This window comes from Aquarana catesbeiana, linkage group LG09, assembly GCF_042186555.1.
Source record: "Aquarana catesbeiana isolate 2022-GZ linkage group LG09, ASM4218655v1, whole genome shotgun sequence".
Classification (NCBI taxonomy): domain Eukaryota; kingdom Metazoa; phylum Chordata; class Amphibia; order Anura; family Ranidae; genus Aquarana; species Aquarana catesbeiana.
The window spans coordinates 296,890,087-296,905,043 of record NC_133332.1 but is presented as its reverse complement, the minus strand read 5'-3'; positions in this window follow the sequence as shown (position 1 = coordinate 296,905,043).

The window sequence follows — 14,957 nt, the reverse complement described above, 5'->3', positions numbered from 1 at the left end:
GTGTGTTATTGCCGCCGCACCACGCTGCACCTCACCCACATGTATCTTAGTGCAAACTTCTGGGAAGATCAGTGAGCCAATGACACAAGCAGGAAATTACATATTTTTTTTTTTGGGGGGGGGGGGGTCCGTACACCATCTGTATGTATCAGAATACCTCCAGGTTACCATATTGCATTTTACAGAAGATTACAGTGGCTGCAGATTGGAAAAGAAAGTCCATTTTTAAAAACATTAAATTACAATATGGCTTGCGTGTTTGTATTTATTTGCATTTTTTTTCCCCCCATGAAAGTGGAGTTACCTTTTAAGCAAAGGATTAAGCAGAGGTTTGTTTATCCTTAAACTGGTAATCTTGGTGTAGGATCCTTTAAATGTACTAACACTTTCTTATGTGATGGTCTATCCATTCAGTTCTTTTATCCAGTTAGGTAATCAAATTGTAATGTGTATGATCAGTGTTAGGGTGAACATACTCTATAAGGCTATGTTTACACTTAGGGTTTGGGGTGGTAAAAATTCAAGACTGAGCCACATTTTTACTGCCTCCAACGGATCCCCGTTAAGCTGCAAAAGCATGGCACAGCAAAGATTATCCCCTGTTGCGATTGACAGGCAGTACTGTTCAATGAACATGACCTATTCACCTAAATGGGACCATGCCACAACCACATGCATTGCAAGTTAAAACAGGTGGTGAGGGGAGGCATAACACCTCATCTCTGACTGTCTGAATTTGGAGGGTGGTGAGGTAGAAGAACTGTTCTAGAAGGGGACATTGGGGAGGTGTGCTAGGAACGGTGATTAGTGGGGGGGGGGGAGGATTTTTTTGCTGTTAGAGGGGATTTAGGGGTTTGTGCCAGAGGAGGTGATATGGTGGGGGGGGGGGGGATTTTGTGCTTGTAGAGGAAATTTGTGGAAAATTGTGGTAAGAGGGTTTTTTTTTCTGGGGGGGGGGGGGGATTAGTGCTATTAGGGATGATTAAGGGGTATTTATGCTAAGCGGGGAAATTTGGGGGGAGGGATTTGTGTTAGGAGGGGGGATGGAGGGGGCAGAGGATTTGTGCTGGTAGTTGGTATTCAAAGTGGGGGGGAGAGGATTTGCGCTTGGAGGGAAACATGAGGAGTAGAGGATTTGTTCGAGGAGGGGTGCTTTTTTTTTCTTGGGGGAGGGGGATTTGGGGGAGGAGAGAGAGAATTTGAGCTTGGAAGGGGGGGGTAGGGAGCATATTTGTAATGGAGGAAGGGGGGATTTATGCTTAGGGGGTAAGCATGCAGATTAGTGCTTGATTTCTTTTGACTTGGGGGGATTTGTGTTGAGGGGGATGGGGGAGGAGGCTTTTTTTTTTGCTGGAATGGGGGATTTGGGGGGTTTGTGCTAGAAGAGGTGATATGGTAAAGGGGGGAAGGAATTTGTGCTAGGAAGGGTAATCCTTTTTTTGGGGGGGGGATGGGGGGGTTAGTGCTTGTAGGGATGATTGGGGAAGTATTTATGCTAGGAGGGGAAATTTTGTTTTGGGGAGGTTTTGTGCCAGTAGGGATGATTAGGGGGTATTTATTTAGGTAGGGAAATTTGGGGGGGAAGGATTTGTGCTAGGAGCGGGGATGGGGGAAGAGGATTTGTGCTGGGAGGGGGTATTCAGAGTGGAGGGAGAGGATTTGTGCTTGGAGAGCGTACTGGTGACCCCACAATAGGGATAAAACTTTTTCGCGGAAGGGAGTTTAATAAGACACGTGGCCACTCATTAAAATTAGAAGAAAAAGAGGTTTAACCTTAAACTGCGTAGAGGGTTCTTTACTGTAAGGGCGGCAAGGATGTGGAATTCCCTTCCACAGGCAGTGGTCTCAGTCTTTTGATAGTTTAGAAAGACTATTAGATAAGCACCTGAAGACCACAACATACAGGGATATACAATGTAATACTGACATATAATCACACACATAGGTTGGACTTGATGGACTTGTGTCTTTTTTTGACCTCACCTACTATGTAACTATGAGAGGAAGTTTAAGGGAGAATTTTTTCTTGGGGGGGGGGGGATGACTTGAGCTTGGAGGGGGGATAGAGGGGAAGATTTGTAATGGGAGGAGGGGGAATTGATGCTTGGGAGTAAGCATGCAGATTAGTGCTTGATTTTTTTTTTGGGGGGGGGGGGGGGTGTACTTTTTCTGATTTGCTGACACATAACGCTCATATATCGGGGGGGGGGGTATTTTGGTATGTTTGCCTAGGGCTCTAGATGACTTTGTCCCGGCACTGATCACTGGATCAAGGGCGAGGGGACGTATCAGACCAAGTAGGGCTGCACTCGCATACCTCCTAACATTTTGAGATGGGAATGAGGGACACCTACTAGCAAATGTATGTAGGCATAGGACACGCCCCCTTAAAGGAGAATTAACCCCCACAAAAAGGAGGTTAATTAAATCCACAAGTGCTTTTTTTACCGCGAGTATTCTTTTATATTGGCTTTTAAAATGTACAAATGCAGCAATTTAGAAATTGGACGAAAGGTTTAGCACTGGGAAACACTTTTTGAAAGATAAATAGTGCTTTTTATATACAACTATAGAGATCAGACCAAAATGAGGTACAAATGAAGAGGAATGAGGGACAGAGGGACATTGCTCCAAATCAGGGACATTCCCTCGAAATCAGGGACAGTTGGGAGGTATGTACTTGGCAAAGGGGCTACATTCTTTAAAGGACAACTTGTACCACTGTGGACACTCTAATAGAACTGCCGAGCAAGGCATATTTATAAAAAAAAAAAAAAAAAACCCAGTCCGGTCATTTGCCCTCCTGGATCTGAGCGCATTAACCCGCTGGCATCATGTCAGTTATAATGTGACTGTGCAGCAGGTAAGAGAGGATAAACGAGGATGTATGCAAATAAGGATTTAAGGTTATAATCCTCATTTGAAGTGTGTTGGTGACTGAGCGGATTCAGCCCTGCAGGTCTCCGCAGGAATCAATGACTAATCACTGTTAAAATGGCAAATGTTTCAAAGCGACCGCTGCTGACGAATGTAACGGCCGGACAAGTATAGAGAACATTATGAAAAGTTAGTCCAGTCTGAAAATAAAAGCAATGCCATATCACTAAATTAAAAAGTTTGTCGTTGGAACTTGGATGGGATTTTTAAAGGCATTGAAAATGTTACATCGTATAAAGCTTGACAATGCTTATGGAATCATATTTAAAAAGGACCATATTCATCAGTTTAACCACTTCACATCCGGAAGATTTACCCCCCTTCGTGACCAGGTCATTTTTTGCAATACGGCACTGCGCTACTTTAATTGACGATTGCGCGGTCGTGCGACGCTGTATCTGAATAAAATTGATGTCCTTTTTTCCCCCCACAAATAGAGCTTTCTTTTGGTGGTATTTGATCACCTTTGTGGTTTTTATTTTTGGCGCTATAAACAAAAAAAGAGCCGCAATTTGGTCCAACATATTTTTATTAATTTTCTTAATTTCTCTACAAACAACAAAACACGTATACATACACAAATTTGATAGAGTCACTCAGAATACATATTTAACCTTTGATAGTCAATAAAGTTATAATTACTGAATCATTTAACTTTCTTAATTATACATTTCTCCCAAAAAAAAAAAAGAGGAAGAAAAAAAAAGGGGGGGGGGGGGAAGGGGCAAAAATAGACAAAAAACATAAATAATGGTGTCTCACATTAAATAATATAATCTTTCTTTAACCTTTAAAGTTGTTTTAAACAAATGAAGTATATATGCTCCAACAGCAGTAAATGTGAAAGTTAACAGATATCCGAAAAAAGTTAATGAATTTTTAAAAAAAGAGTGACAATTAAAAAAAAATATATAAAAAATAATTTTTTACTTTCTGCTATAAAACACATCCAATAAAAAATTGAAAAAAAATCTAATTTATTCACAAATTTAGGCCAATATGTATTCTGCTAAATATTTTTGGTAAAAAAAAAAAAAAAAATCCCAATAATCGTATATTGATTGGTTTGCACAAAAGTTATAGCGTCTACATACTATGGGATATTTTTTCTTATTTTTATTTATTTCTTTTTTACTTGTAATGGCGACGATCAGTGACTTATAACGGGACTGTGATATTGAAGTGGATAGTTGGACACTTTTTACACCTTTTGGGGACCAGTGGCACTAATACAGTGATCAGTGCTAAAAATATGCATTGTACTAATGACACGGGCTGGGAAGGGATTAACATCAGGGGCGATCAAAGGGTTAACTGTGTGCCTAACCAGTGTTTTGCTACAGTGTGAGAGATGCTTTTACTAATGGAAGACTTGGATCCTTGTCCCTGCTTGGAAGAGAGACAGAATCTATGCCTTCCCTCCTGTCAGAACAGCGATCTGCCTTGTTTACATAGGCAGACCGCCAGTGTGTCTGCCGGATGATCGTCGGGTGCTGGCGGACATCAAGTCTGCGGTACCCACCGAATGTAATCACAGCGGGAACGAGCTGCTGGCGGTACGCATTCGCTCCCGCTACCATGTATATATACTTGATCCAACGCACAGCTGCTGCCCTGTAGCAGTAAAACTGCTATAGGGCGGTCAGCAAGTGGTTAAAAACAATGAGCCCGGGGCTCCGCTGAGCCAGAAAAGAAGTTCATCTCTCCCCCCTCCCTCTCTGGAGCCAGCGCTAGAGGAAGTAGAGCCGATGCTTCCTGTATAGCGCCGCTTCCTGTATACCGCCACCTCCTGTCACATGTATAGGGCAAAGGGGGTGGAGTCAGGGGTGGAGCCTATGGGGGTGGCAAAACGAGGTTTCGCCTAGGGTGTCAAAAAGCCTTGCACCAGCCCTGCACAGGTGGACATCATTTCACTAATTATGTGACTTCTGAAGGTAATTGGTTGCACCAGAACTTTTTATGGGCTTCATAACAAAGGGGGTGAATACATACACACATGCCAATTATCAGTTTTTTATTTCTGAAAAATAGTTTTATGTATATATTTTTCTAATTTTACTTCACCAACTTAGACTATTGTGTTCTGATCCATCACATATAATTCAGATTAAAAAAAAACATTGAACCAAAGGCTGTAATGTAACTAAATATGTAATAAGACAAGGGGTGGGGGTGGGGGGATATTTTTGCAAGGCACTGTACACTGTATGGGCCAGGGAAACCGCGTGAAAGAGCCCTTAATTTGTTTATTATTTATTTTTATAAATTTTTTGTTTTTGGTTACAATTTTTTATTTGTTTGCAATTTTTTTTCACAATGCCTTAGGTAAAATATTAGGGGTCTAAACAAGGTCTAAGGTCTCGCTGTTGAGACAGAGAAAGGGACTGAGGACACAGATCTCTTTCTCTACAGCCTCAGCTGCACTACAGATGAATGAAAAGAAAGCGCTCTATACAGAGGCTCCTGTTCATTCACAGACTGAAGCATAGTAAACACAGTTTACTATGTTGATAAGGGGGTACCACCAGGCATCATCGATTCAGCAGGGGGGGTCCCATACATGAGGCCCAGTGGTACCCCCTTATCAGCGGCCCTGTTTGCCCTAATAACGTTTTAAGAAATATCACATCAAATAATGCGTTTAGGTAAGATCCTTAAAATGCTCACCAAAGGAGAATATTAATAATAAGGCCTGGATATTAATTTTAAAGAAAGGAAAATTGGCATGCAGAGCCAAGGGCAGCAAATAGAACTTGATTGGGCTAAAGTATTGGTGATCGCAGAAATCGAATATGTTTCATAAAGTCTCATAACATCCCAGAATGGCAATCTTTCATTATACTTTTCTATGCGACTCTACACAGCCCCCCCGTATGAACGGGCTCTAGATCGAGCAAATCAAACCAGCTCACTATTACAGATATCAGCCAGGGTAAAGTTTTCATCTGCACTGTACAACATAAAACAACTGTATGAAACTTGGCTCACCAGTTTTTTTTTTTTTTTGTCAAAATCAAGTCATTTTATCCCTATTCAGGCACAATACAGTATATATCTGAGTCTGGTAAGGCTGAAATTGCACAGGGGGTTTACCATTCATCTGGCAACAACTAGAAGCCCCTGTGTATAGCCTGTTGGTGATAAAACGATTAGCTACAGCCAGGGCTGGACTGGGATAAAAATTTGGCCCTGGACTTCATCCAGACCGGCCCACTTTATTTGTGCAAACAAGCACAAAAACAGTATATAAACTGTACGCAATTGTGCAAAAAAACATAAGTAGCATAACATAAGGAGCCCTCACTAACCTCTTTTACTATTTCACTTATTCTCCTCTGTATTTTTCTCATCTTTCTCACATCACTGTGTGAAGTTGAGGGCGAACCAAGAAAGCCATTACTTTGACAGGCTGTCACTGAAACCAGCCCACTGAGCCATCGGCCCACCGGGAAACTCCCTGTAGTCCCGATGGGCAGTACAGGCCTGGCTACAGCCAGTTACCAAGTCTAAAATTGGATCTATACACAAGGTTAACATACAATTACACTCACCATCCACTTTATTAGGTACACCTGTTCAGTTGCTTGGTAACACAAATTGCTAATCGGCCAATCACATGGCAGCAACTCAATGCATTTAGGCATCTAGATAAGGCGAAGACGACTTGCTGAAGTTCAAACCGAGCATCAGAATGGGGAAGAAAGGGGATTTAAGTGACGTTGAACGTGGCATGGTTGTTGGTGCCAGACGGGGCTGGTCTGAGAATTTCAAAAACTGCTGATCTACTGAGATTTTCTTGCACAACCATCTTCTAAGGTTTACAGAGAATGGTCCGAAAAAGAGAAAATATCCAGTGAGCAGTTGCGTGGATGAAAATGCCTTGTTGTCAGAGGAGAATGGGCAGACTGGTTCGAGATGACAGAAAGGCCTACTCGTTAAAACCAAGGTATGCAGAATACCATCTCTGAACGCAACACACATCAAACCTTGAAGCAGATGGACTACAGCAGCAGAAGTCCACACTGGGTGCCACTCCTTTCACCTAAGAATAGGAAACTGAGGCTACAATTCGCACAGGCTCACCAAAATTGGACAATAGAAGATTGGAAAAATGTTGCCGGTCTGATGAGTCTAGATTTCAGCTAAGACATTCAGATGGTAGGGTCAGAATTTGGCGTAAACAACATGAAAGCATGGATCCATCCTGCCTTGTACAGTGCCTTGAAAAAGTATTCATACCCCTTTAAATTTTCCACATTTTGTCATGTTATAACCAAAAACGTAAATGTATTTTTTTGGGATTTTTATGTGATAGACCAACACAAAGCGGCACACAATTGTGAAGTGGAAGGAAAATGATAAATTGTTTTCAAAATTTTTTACAAAATATCAGAAAAGTGTGGCGTGCATTTGTATTCAGCCCCCTTTACTCTGATACCCCCAACTGATATCTAGTGGAACCAATTGCCTTCAGAAGTCACCTAATTAGTAAATAGAGTCCACCTGTGTGTAATTTAATCTCAGTATAAATACAGTGGTTCTGTGAAGCCTTCAGAGGTTTGTTACAAACAGCATCATGACAGCCTAGGAACACCCCAGACAGGTCCGGGATAAAGTTGTGGAGAAGTTTAAAGCAGGGTTAGGTTATAAAAAAATCTCCCAAGCTTTGAACATCTCACAGAGCACTGTTCAATCCATCATCCGAAAATGGAAAGTGTATGGCACAACTGCAAACCTACCAAGACATGGCTGTCCACCTAAACTGACAGGCCGGGCAAGGAGAGCATTAATCAGAGAGGCAGCCAAGAGGCCCATGGTAACTCTGAAGGAGCTGCAGAGATCCACAGCTCAAGTGGGAGAATCTGTCCACAGGACAACTATTAGTCCACAAATATGACCTTTATGAAGGGGTGTCAAGAAGAAAGACATTGCAGTTTGCAAGATGCCATGTGGGGGACACAGCAAACATGTGGAAGAAGGTGCTCTGGTCAGATGAGACCAAAATTGAACTTTTTGGTCTAAAAGCAAAAGACAAATATGTGTGGTGGAAAACTAACACTGCAGATCACCCTGAACACACCATCCCCACCGTGAAACATGGTGGTGACAGCATCATGTTGTGGGGATGCTTTTCTTCAGCAGGGGCAGGGAAGCTGATCAGAGTTGATAGGAAGATGGATGGAGCCAAATACTGGGCAATCTTAGATGAAAACCTGTTAGAGTCTGCAAAAGACTTGAGACTGGGGCAGAGGTTTACCTTCCAGAAGGGCAATGACTCTAAACATACAGCAAGAGCTCCAATGGAATGGCTTAGATCAAAGCATATTCATGTTTTAGAATGTCCCAGTCATATGTTAAGACCTAAATCCAATTGAGAATCTGTGGCAAGACTTGAAAATTGCTGTTCACAGACGCTCTCCATCCAATCTGACCAAGCTTGAGCTATTTTGCAAAGAAGAATGAGCGAAAATGTCACTTTCTAGATGTGTAAAGCTGGTAGAGATATCCCCCAAAGACTTGCAGCTGTAATTGCACTGAAAGGTGGTTCTACAAAGTATTGACTCAGAGGGCTGAATACAAATATACACCACACTTTTCAGATATTTATCTGTAAAAAAATTTTAAACCATTTATCATTTTCCTTCCACTTCACAATTATGTGACACTTTGTGTTGGTCTATCACATAAAATCCCAATAAAATAAATTTACTTTTGTGGTCGTAACATGTTAAAATGTGGAAAATGTCAAGAGGAATGAAAAATTTTTCAAGGCACTGTATCAACGGTTTGAGGCTGGTTGTGGTGTAATGGTGTGGGGAATATTTTCTTGGCACACTTTGGGACCCTTAGTACCAATTGAGCATCGTTTAAACGCCACGGCCTACCTGAGTATTGTTGCTGACCATATCCATCCCTTTATGATTATAGTGTACCCATCTTCTGATGGCTCCTTCCAACAGGATAATGCACCATGTCACAAAGCTCAAATCATCTCACCACTGGTTTCTTGAACATGACAATGAGATCACTGTACTCCAATGGCCTCCACAGTCACCAGATCTCAATCCAATACAGTACCTCTGGCATGTGGTGGAACAGGAGATTTGCATCATGGATGAACAGCCGACAAATCTGCAGCAACTACGTGATGTTATCATGTCAATATGGATCAAAATATCTGAGGAATGTTTCCAACACCTTGTTGAATCCATGCCATGAAGAATTAAGGCAGTTCTGAAGGCAAAAGGGGATCCAACCTGGTACTAGCAAGGTGTTCCTAATAAAGTGGCGGATTAGTGTGTATTGACAGTGTTATTAAGATACAAAAGTAGAGAGAGGAGAAAATCAATAACCTTTCAAGTAAAAAATGCTGCCTTCTCTAGTGCTGCTCACATAACCAAAATTGCCTTCTGCTGAAGGGGAGATACAGCCATTCCAAATTTTAGTCCTTACTCCTGAATGGGCATAAATGGCCCAAAGGCGATAATGAACATTGAAGAGACACACTTGTGAGTGCTGCTTCAATAGTGAAGGTTTCTGTTGGTAAGTCAAGTGCTGTTGATGGATGACTAGTGGGGGACCTGTATGTCAGGATTGTCCACCAGCCTCCACTACCCACTTCTCATTCATCAAATGAAAGCTGTTCTCAGACTGAACTTCGGAAAGGTAAGAAACCAATGTAAGTAAATGGAATCCATCAAATTATTATGAAGGTTGCTTATTTTTGGATAAATGTGAATAACTTGAGGCTTTGCACTTGATTTGTTAAATCTTAAGATTTATTTCAACTTTAAGCCAAACTCACAATGCCAAAAATGGGTGCTTGGCAGGAGTTTAAAATGCCCCCAAAGTGCTGGGCTGGAAACCATATAATGTTGTCACCATGCTGACCCAAACACATGCTATTCCTTTAAGTGGTTTTCAATGGTACAGGAAGTTCCCCCGTGTTCACCACCTCTATGAGCGTACCCTTAGAGAGCACACAGTATGTCTATTCTAAAAGGCCTTGTTGATTCAGTCTGCTGACACACAAAGGACCGTAGCCTGAACCTGTCATCAAACACCTGAATAAGCAGAACAAACCCAATAGTGGCCCAGACATGTCATATTACAGCACGGCATACAACAAAAGACCCTGGAAGACAGTATGAGAGGTGAGTTGTTAGCATCAAAGACATAAAGAATTTCTGATATGGCAGAAAGAGACATGTCAGAATCCCAGAGATGAGAGGGCCTCTTTGTTCCTGCCCTTGACATCAAATAGACAGGAGATAGAGGCAGAATGTAATTATGTGCATTATAAGCATACTGTTCCCATATGAACGAGTTTAAAGGGCCGCTAAAGCAAAAGAATAAATCTTCACATATAATAGAAGTTATAATAACATTTAAAGAGAAACACAGGTCTAGCTGGAAGAGATGTTGAAACTACTAAATGTACCAAATAACGCATTTTATCTCCTTTCACTCTCAACCAGCAGACCATATATGTTTATGATGACCCTCTCCATAAATTCTGATTCATAGCAAAGCTTGTATGAATAAAGGAAGTCCCTACAGCATTATGGGACTAGGACTTTTTCCTGGTTCAGAACTGCCCATCTATGACTTGTTGGGGAAGAGAAGTTCCCAACAACAGACTTTTTTCTTATTCCTTCTTTCTTATTTATCTCGGTCATATAGGAATAGATCTAATCATTCTATGAAACAGTCATTTCAACATTCTGATCGACTCAAGCAATGATGGATCAGTTTTCACTACCAACTGGATCACTTTGGGGGGATCATTTGTGAAAGTCTTTAGACTTTCATTGAAAAATGTCTTAAAAGCTGATTGTGTGTATGTGGATCATCCGATCAATTCTGAGATATTCACTTTTTCCAATTAACTTTTTACTTTGAAAGTAATTAGGCTGATACAGGTAAATTAATCTATTTTGTGTTGGATCAAAGTGATCATTGCAGACCCCTGATTCAAGCAATCGAAATTAATGGTTAATAGTATGTAAAATCGATGTGTATGTGCCCAGCATCTCTAAGGGACCCCAAAAAAGAAAATGATTTATTTCAAGAACAGCCATTTTTTTCATATACCACATGATCAACTTAAAATGATTTTGTATTTTACCCCATGCAAATCAGTGGACAGTGATCGTTGTGGTAGTGAAAAATGATTGATAATTGCAGAATTTAATTACTGAAATTCTTGTTTTATCAAGCGATCAGATCAGTATAAATTTGGCCCATATTTTTTTATTTATTCTATCCTCCTTAATTTTTCTTCACTATACAATAAATATAGATATTGTCATCACATTTTATATCCAAACAGTTTGATACGAGCTGGTGAGGTGTTTTAACCATTTAATGACATGGGGACCCAAAACATTCCTACAAAGGGTTATAGTTCTTTAGATATTGATCTGCCATTGTGTTAATTCTACATTTGATAACCTTACAAATACTTAAAGTGTTACCAAACACTCATCAGTAAAATCAGTCTGTATATGCAGTAAAGCATGCTCGTTATACTCACTGTGGAACCTAAGGGGTTAATCTTCTGTATTGTGTAAAAAGTTTGATCCTGTCTTCTCTGATCTTCCCCTTCTTTTACAATCCCCAGTCCATCTTCTGATAGAACAGAGACTTGGGGGCACTCTGCATCTGCTCAGTTTGGTGTGTATTGCTAGAGAGTTCTTTATTTTTTTGGGGTGGGTGGGGGTGCGTGTGATCAGCACAGGGCCAATCAGCACTGTCTGGACAAAGTCAGGGGTCATGCAGCCTCATCAGACAGTCAGAGGAAAATAAAAAACTCCTACAAGCTTTACCCAGTGCTTGGCCAGACACAGATGTAAGTCACAAGACAGTTATATCCTGCTGATGAGAAATGGTATTTAGCAGTTTATATTTACTAAAATAATTGCATTTCCATGTTCCGTGTACTGTGAGAGACCAGATATAGTGAATGCAGGGTCCTGGGTTTAGTAACACTTTAATCTCTCCTACAACTTCACATGAGCTGAGAGTGGGACTGGTTGAGTAGTCTAGCAAATAAAAGCAGCAGGGCTGACACCACTCAGTCCAAAAAAATGATGTGTGTTGTCAGCTCGTTACAGAGCTTAGGACTTAAGTGCATTTCTGGAAGAGATCAAGTGTATGTGTTTTGTTCAGTACTGATTTTTTTAAAGGGTTAAAACATTGAATAAATGAACGTGATATATATATATATATATATATATATATATATATATATATATATACGCAGACACGGCGGTCCAAATTCCTACGGCGACTGGTGTTATGGAGAAACCCCTCTGTGTCCACAAATATAACCTTAATATAATATAACCTTAATATGGGAGGGATGGACCTCAACGACCAGTTGTTGGTGCTGTACCTAATTGCCCGTAAGGCCAGACGCTGGTATAAAAAAGTGTCTGTATACGTATTTCAATTGGCTCTGCTGAATGCTTATGTGCACAAAGCTTCAGGACGGACTGCATCCTTGAATTCCAGGAAGAGATCATCACAGCCCTTCTGTTTCCAGACCGTGCTGTGGCCCAACTTCCCAATCCAAATGCAGTGAGGCGGCTGCATGGGAGGCATTTTCCACATGTCCTCCCTGGTACCTCTACCCAAAGAAATCCCCAAAGAAGATGTCGTGTCTGTAGAAAGCAAGGATATAGGCGTGACACCAGCTTTCATTGTCCCTCCTGTCCTGACCAACCTGGTCTTTGCATTGGTGACTGTTTAGTGGAGTATTAGCGTAGGGTACAGCACTACACAGTCCTAGGGCACACTACCATAGGGTCTCGAAAGATGAGATGGATCACATTTTGAGAGAATCTGGAACATTTACAGTTTATATAAAAGTGCAAAAAAAAAACACAAAAAAAATTAAAATAAATAAAAAAACAAATATAGTTGTGGTTTTATTTTTATTATCTCTTTATTGTTCTCTCTCTTATGTTCACTCTCTATTGTCCACTCTATTGTCCACTCTATTGTTCAATCTCTATTGTTCTATATCTATTGTTCTCTCTCTATTTTTCCTGTATTTTAGAACTGTAATGTCTTATTTTTACTATGTTTTATTGTATTTGCTTTTCAGGTATGGTATATCTTACTGTTATACAGTAATGTTACTTTGTTTTATTGTTAACCATCATTTGCTTATCAGGTACGCCATTCAGCTGCAGCAAGGGTTTATTTATTCTAACAGCATTTGCTCCCACAATACGTAAAGCCATGACTCCAGCGCTGTAGGAGGTGATTTCACCACCACAGTTAAAAAAAGAGCATATGTGCCGAAGCATAGGGGCAGAGGTGGAGGAGCGATTTGCTCCTAACATTAGGGGCAGATTGCCCCCATGCTTAGACATATACATTTTTAGGCACAGATTGCGTTAAAAAATGTTTTATTTTTTACTATGATTTATTGTATTTGCTTTGCAGGTATGGTATGTCTTATGCCCTGTACACACGATAGGATTTTCCGACAACAAAATCCATGGGATTTTTTCAGACGGATGTTGGCTCAAACTTGTCTTGCATACACACGGTCACACAAAGTTGGTTGGAAATTCCGAACGTCAAGAACGCGGTGACGTACAACACGTACGACGAGCCGAGAAAAATAAAATTCAATAGCCAGTGCTGCTCTTCTGCTTGATTCCAAGCAAGCATGTACACACGATCGGAATTTCCGACAACGGATTTTGTTGTCGGAAAATTTTATAGCAAGCTCTCAAACTTTGTGTGTCGGAAATTCCTATGGAAAATGTATGATGGAGCCTACACACGGTTGGAATTTCCGACAACAAGGTCCTATCACACATTTTCCATTGGAAAATCCTATACATGATACAAGGCAATCCTGTTAAAATGTAATGTTACTTTATTGTTAACCATCATTTGCTTAGCATGTACGCCATTCAGCTGCAGAACTGATTTATTTATCTTGACAGCAACAGCGTTTGCTCCCACAATACGTAAATCAGGGACTCCTGTGCTGTAGGAGGTGATTTCACCACCACAGTTAAAAAAAAAAAAAATGCTGCATCTATGCCCATCATTGGAAGTGTCTGGATGAAGGGCGGTATTCTAATCGTGGGCATACCCACCGATCAATCTTTTTTTCGTTCAGCCCACAGGCTGCATGAAACAAAGAACATTACAATGTATGCTTAACAAGGACCAGCAACGTACTGGTATGTTGCTGGACTTTGAGTGGTTATACCAGAATGATGCCTGCAGGTTTAGGTATCATCTTGGTATCATTCTTTTCAGCCAGCGGTCGGCTTTCATGTGAAAGCAATCCTAGCAGCTAATTAGGCTCTAGACTGCTTTTACAAGCAGTTGGAGGGAACGTTCTCCCACCCCCCACCGTGTTCCATGGTTTTCTCAGGCTCTCCTGTCCCAACAGGGAACCTGAGAATGCAGCCGGTGGTTCCACCAGCTGACCATAGAGCTGATCGGAGACCAGAATGGCTCCAATCATCTCTATGGCCTAAGAAACTGGAAGCTACGAGCATTTCATGACTTAGGTTTCGCCAGATATAAACGGCGCCATTGGGAAATTGGAAAAGCATTTTATCACACTGATCTTGGTGTGGTCAGATGCTTTGAGGGCAGAGATGAGATCTAGTGTCTAATAGACCGCAATTTTTTTTAAAAAGAGTACGTCACTACCTATTTTTGTCATAGGGAATATTGACATTCCCTGACATAACAATAAAAATGATGAAAAAAAAAAATGAAAGGAACAGTTTAAAAATAAAAGCAAAAAGCAAAATTAAATTAAATTAAAAAAAAAAAAAGCACCCCTGTCACCCCGTGCTCACGCGCAAAGGCGAACACAAGCGTCGGTCTGTTGTCATATGTAAACAGCAATTGCACCATAATAAATACAAAAAGTGGGGTAAGTGGCGCTCCCTAAAAAGGGGGGTAATGTTATGTTTAAACACCCCAAACAAAAGTTACTGTAAACCTCTACCACTGTGTAAATTGAAATAAAATAT